Genomic DNA, 6,339 nt, shown 5'->3' on the forward strand with positions numbered 1-6,339 from the left:
AAACATAAATATATAAAATAGTAAAATAAAACAAAATAAAATCTGCTCCTGAAAGAGAAAAACATTAAATAATAAAAAAAAGCTTAACATTAGTTTTCAATTTGATTATACAGCCTCTTTAAAAACAATTCAAACTCATGAAAACTGTAAATATAGCTGAATAAGGTAACAAAAAGAGCAATAGTTGTTTACTTGTGTGAATTTTTGAACTCCAAGGCTTCAAAACCAAGCACTTATTTCACAACTATTAAAAAGAGTAAATTGTGTTACACCAACGCAGCACCAAACCTTGTGCCATTAATCTAATTTATGTCATTTATTGTGATTTGGGGCATGATGATCTAGTGCTTTTCTGAGAAATCTCTCAATGACATTCTCATTCAAGCGTTAACTGTATTCAAGTATTATCTGCAATGCATGTTGGGACAATGTTATCAGGATGATATTGATAATAATACAATGATAGCCGCATTAGTACTGTCCTTGAGTTAGCGGGCATTTTCGCAGCGAGAAGAAGAGAAAAGAGAGAGAGAGAGTATGCATCAGAAGGCGAATGGCACGGTGGATTGTGTTCACCGACAATGTTTTCTGGAAGTATTCCTGAGCCCATGTTGTGATTTCCATTACAGTAGCATTCCTGTATGTGATGCAGTGCCGTCTAAGGGCCCGAAGATCACGGGCATCCAGTATGGTTTTCCGGCCTTGACCCTTACGCACAGAGATTGTTCCAGATTCTCTGAATCTTTGGGTGATATTATGCACTATAGATGATGATAACTTCAAACTCTTTGCACTTTTTATCTGAGAAACTCCTTTCTGATATTGCTCCACTATTTTTCGCCGCAGCATTAGGGGAATTGGTGATGCTCTGCCCATCTTGACTTCTGAGAGACACTGCCACTCTGAGAGGCTCTTTTTATACCCAATCATGTTGCCAATTGACCTAATAAGTTGCAAATTGGTCCTCCAGCTGTTCCTTACATATACATTTAACTTTTCCAGCCTCTTATTGCTGCCTGTCCCAACTTTTTTGGAATGTGTAGCTCTCATGAAATCCAAAATGAGACAATATTTGGCATGACATTTCAAAATGTCTCACTTTTAACATTTGATATGTTATCTATATTCTATTGTGAATAAAATATAAGTTTATGAGATTTGTAAATTTTTGCATTGCTTTTTTATTCACAATTTGTACAGTGTCCCAACTTTTCTGGAATCGGGTTTGTAATAAAATATAATATATGTCTATATCTCTAACATAATATATACTTTAAATATCTTAACGACACTAAAAAGTCTTCTAAACACAGATCTGAATTGTTTGATACGTGTCATCACATGTTTTATATAGATTCCATATTTTGACCAAATATGCTTCTTTGGCGGCTGTGCATAAAATTGTAATATTTCATAGTAGTGCCATTTTCATTAAATAACACATTCAAAAGTGTGCAAATATCAGACTGGTTTACCAAAAATACATAGGTCATCAAAACTGGCTGTGTGCTATTTTATCAGTGCCTAACAATCAAAACTTTAAAATGAGGAGGAACAATGGCAAAAATCATTCTGTTGCTCAAACGGTAGAGCATAGCACTAGAAAGCCTAACATAATGAGTTTGATTGATTCCCAGAGAAAATATGAACTGATCAATGTTCTTTCAGCAATTTAATTAATTGCTTTGAATAAAATATGCTGCCAAATACATATAATTAAATTGAATAACACAAAAACTAGAAGTCTGCTCTAAATCTAAGTTCCCTTTCGATACTTCACTCGTACTGCGTATGGGGAAAAGTCTCCCTTTTTCCCCGTCACTGAAGCCTTTTTCAATAACGCAGTGTAACTGCACCGTCATTGGTTCACTCATGAGAAGTTGTTGAACCAATGACGGCGCGGCATAGCTGCGCGGCCTATGGCGACAAAGCGCGCGAATATTCCCGCCGAAAGGGGCGGGGTTTAGTGCTATATAAGCCGGCATTTCGGCATAGGATTTCAGTCCTTTCTCCTTCAGCGACGACTACACATCTCTTCGCTGATCTCCGTGCTGAAGCCGAAGAAGCTCGCCGCCTGGAAGAAGCAGCTCTCGCCGCCGTTGAAGAGGCCCCGCAGCGGACCCAGCTGAGCCACCGGACGACGACAGTGCCAGCGCCCTCGTGGACTGCTGCCCCGAGCGCCGTCTTCTAGACGCCCATCGCCTGCTTCCTGTTCCGGCCGCCATCTCAGCCGTCTCCTGCCGCCATCCGGTGCCCCCTTTGAGAGCGTTTTCCTCACGGTTCAATACCGGTCTAAGAGCATTTTTCCTAGCGGATTCGTCCGCTCTAAAAGAGCTTCCGCGGCCCTCTCCGCTCTAAAAGAGCCCCCCAATCGCCGTTTTCACGCCGCCGGCGTTGTTTCAAATGCCGCGTCACTTCTGTGACACCTGCAGAGCCCCTCTGCAGGACAACGATGGACACGATGAGTGCGTTGGATGCCTGGGTAAGCCCCATGCGGAAGCCGCGCTCACCGACGCTTCATGCCCGCACTGCGAGTGCATGAGTCTGGCCTCTCTGCGCTCGCGGGTTGCTTTCTTAACTGGAGGCAGTCCCGCTGCTCGCGCCCTCCCGTCCCCTTCCCGCCGTGAGCCTGCGAGGAAGAGACAGCGGGGTAGAGCGACCCAGCGCCCGGAGTTGAGCACCAGAGAGCAGTCGCCCGTCAGATTCTCCCACCCTGAGCAGCGTCCCTCAGCAGATGCAAGTGACCTCGTCTCATTCGGTGGATCGGATGAAGAGCCGCTAGACGACTCCATGTCTCTCGCGGCTTCCGAAGCAGAAGGCTGGGCCGGCGAGTCGGACGACCCCGCCCCCCCACCTCCGCTGGAGCCCATTCAACATGGCTCGGGCATGGACGCCGAACTCTTACGCATTCTCTCGAAAGCTGTGGAAGAGCTAGATCTGGATTGGGCTCCGCCGGAAGAGCCGTCACGGAGCCGCCTGGATGAGTGGTTCCTGCCGGGAAGACGCCAGGCCCCTCGCCAACGTGCTGCCCCATTCTTCACCGAGGTACACGAGGAGCTGACTAAGTCATGGTGCGCCCCCTACTCTGGCCGCCTGCACACCATGCACCGTTCAGCCCTCACGACTGTGGACGGCGCTGAAGAAAAGGGTTACGAGCACCTGCCGCCCCTGGATGAAGCAGTGGCAGCTCACCTCTGTCCTCCCGCGGCTGTGGGCTGGAAAACAAAGAGGGCCCTTCCTTCAAAGCCCTGCAGAACTACCTCCACCCTGGCTTCGCGAGCCTACGCCTCCGCAGGCCAAGCTGCCTCGGCGCTCCACACCATGGCCATTTTCCAAGTGTTTCAAGCCAAGCTTCTCCGCTCAATGGACGAGTCCAGCTTTGATGCACCCGCCTTCAGGGACCTCCGCAGCGCCATTGACCTAGCCCTGCGAGCCACGAAGGCCACAGCCCAGGCCATTGGAAGGTCCATGGCCAGCCTGGTGGTTTTAGAGCGCCACTTATGGCTCAACTTGACCGAGATCAAGGACGCGGATAAGATGGCCTTTTTAGACGCCCCTGTCTCGCCTTCCGGTCTCTTTGGGCCAGCGGTAGAGGGTTTCACCGAGCGATTCACCGCAGGGCAAATTTCCTCTTCCACTCCCCTCGGTGTACAGCCCCCCCTCAGGCGGGCCGTCAGCCGATGTCATTCAACCTCTTGCCACCCGGGTCGAGGCTTGGCGGGCCATCCCCGGGCTGTCGAAGTGGGTTCTAGGAATCGTAAGTCAGGGCTTCTCGCTCCAGTTCGCCCGAAGACCCCCACGCTTCGGCGGGGTGCTTCCGCCTCCCCAGTTCTACAGCTCGGCCTTCTTCGGATGCGGCCTCTGCAGTACTGGCTGAAGTTTTGGGCCCCCCCCCACGCCTGGCGGCATGGCCGCTTCTGTCTCAAGGTCAATCAGGCCTGTCTATCAGCCCTGAAGCCCTGGTTGAACCCCGAGTGGTTCAAGCGTGGCGTACCCCTTCAGGCGGCGTCGCGAAGGACGGTGCTCTCGACAGACAATCCAACTCGGGTTGGGGCGCTCTTTGCGAGGGCAGACCGGCCTTCGGCTCGTGGTCACATGAGGAGAGCCATCTTCATATCAACTGCCTCGAGATGCTGGCAGTGATACGTGCCCTTCACTTCTTTCAGGCTCACCTGACGGGACGCCACGTCCTAGTCCAATCGGACAGCATGACAGTGGTGTCGTACATAAATCACCAGGGAGGTCTTTCGTCCAGCCGCTTATGCACGCTGGCGAAGCGTCTTCTGGAATGAGCTCTACCCAGGTTTCTGTCGCTCAGGGCGACACACATTCCTGGAAAAACCAATCTGGGAGCAGACATGCTGTCTCGGAGCAATGTCCCCTCAGACGAGTGGACGCTCCACCCCCAGACGGTTCTCAGGATATGGGAATTCTTCGGGAAGGCAGACCCCTCGCCTCAGAAGACAATTCTCATTGCCCAACTTGTTTCTTGAAGAAGGACGACGCGCTGACCCACCATTGGCCCAGCACCCTTCTTTACGCGTTTCCCCCGATCGCTCTGATTCCTCAGGTTATCAGACGAATCAGGGAAGACAAGCACAGAGTCCTCCTGGTGGCCCCGCTCTGGAGGAGCCAGGTTTGGTCCTCAGAGCTGTTCAGGCTCTCCACGAGAGCCCTGTGGCCCATTCCTCTGAGACGGGACCTCCTCTCTCAGGCGAACAGGACAATTTGGCACCCACAGCCAGAACTTTGGGCTCTGCACTTATGGTCCCTCGACGGGAGCCGGTTAACCTCCCCGGGGACATCACACCATCTCTCAGGCGAGAGCTCCGTCTACAAGACGTCTCTATGCCCAGAAATGGTCGATCTTTGTTGACTGGTGCTCTGCACGCAACATAGATCCAGCGGAGTGTGACGTATCTTTGATACTGTCCTTTCTCCAAGAGCGTTTGAATTCAGGGCGAGCCCCTTCAACGCTCAAAGTTTACGTAGCAGCCATCGCAGCGTTTCACTCTCCTATCGCTGGCCAGTCGGTGGGGAGAAACGGCCTAGTGGTGCGTTTCTTGAGGGGTGCTAGGCGATTGAATCCTCCTCGCCCCCTCACTGTTCCCACCTGGGACCTATCTATGGTCCTTAGGGCTCTCAAAGGTCCTCCCTTTGAGCCGCTGTGCTCAGCTGACCTCAGGCCCCTGACGCTTAAGACCGCTCTGCTACTGGCTTTAGCATCGGTAAAACGTGTCGGCGATCTGCAGGCCCTCTCTGTGAGCCCTGCTTGCCTTGAGTTTGGGCCCAACAACTCTAAAGTCGTATTGAAACCCAAGCATGGCTACGTCCCCAAGGTGCTCTCGACCCCGTTCAGAGCACAGGTCATCTCCCTCTCTGCGCTCCCTGTCTCGTCAGAAGAGCAAGAGCTGGAGTTGCTCTGCCCTGTTAGGGCATTGAAAACTTATGTAGAGCGATCACAGCCTTTTCGGCTATCGGATCAGCTCTTTGTTTGCTTTGGTGGCCGCACTAAAGGGTCTCCGGTCTCAAAGCAACGCCTCTCGCTTTGGATTGACGACGCCATAGCTCTTTGTTACTCCTCCATGGGCTTGGAATGCCCCATAGGAGTTAGAGCTCACTCCACTAAAGGAATGGCCTCTTCTTGGGCCTGGTCCAGTGGAGTTTCTATCAAAGACATCTGTGAGGCGGCCGGCTGGTCCTCGCCGTCCACCTTTGTCAGATTTTACCAGTTGGACATTCCGACTTTGCAAGCTCGGGTCCTTTCGGTGTGATGCAGCGGCCTCTTCGAGCTCCGCCTCAAACCAGTTCAGGAGTGATCTCCTCTTGTAGTGTAACTAAGGGTTCAACGGCTTCAGCCTTCTTACTAGTTTCGTGGACCCCACTAGGCGTCCCAAACATGTCCAGTCGTTCCCTGCCATGGCACGGCGCGGTTGAATTCGTTCCCCTAACGTAACGTACTACTAACGTAACGTACTACAAGGTTACTAACGTAACCTCGGTTCCCTGAGATACGGAACGAGTACTGCGTTACTTGCCGTGCCAAGAGGCTGCGGCTTCAGGGTCGTCTGAAATCCTATGGCGAAACGCCGGCTTATATAGCCCTAAACCCCGCCCCTTTCGGCGGGAATATTCGCGCGCTTTATCGCCATAGGCCGTGCAGCTATGCCGCACCGTCATTGGTTCAACAACTTCTCATGAGTGAACCAATGACGGTGCAGTTACACTGTGTTATTGAAAAAGGCTTCAGTGACGGGGAAAAAGGGAGACTTTTCCCCATACGCAGTACTCGTTCCGTATCTCAGGGACTTTTATTAGGCTGTTTTTGTTTTTGTTGTT

This window comes from Megalobrama amblycephala, linkage group LG14 (genome assembly GCF_018812025.1).
Source record: "Megalobrama amblycephala isolate DHTTF-2021 linkage group LG14, ASM1881202v1, whole genome shotgun sequence".
NCBI lineage: Eukaryota > Metazoa > Chordata > Actinopteri > Cypriniformes > Xenocyprididae > Megalobrama > Megalobrama amblycephala.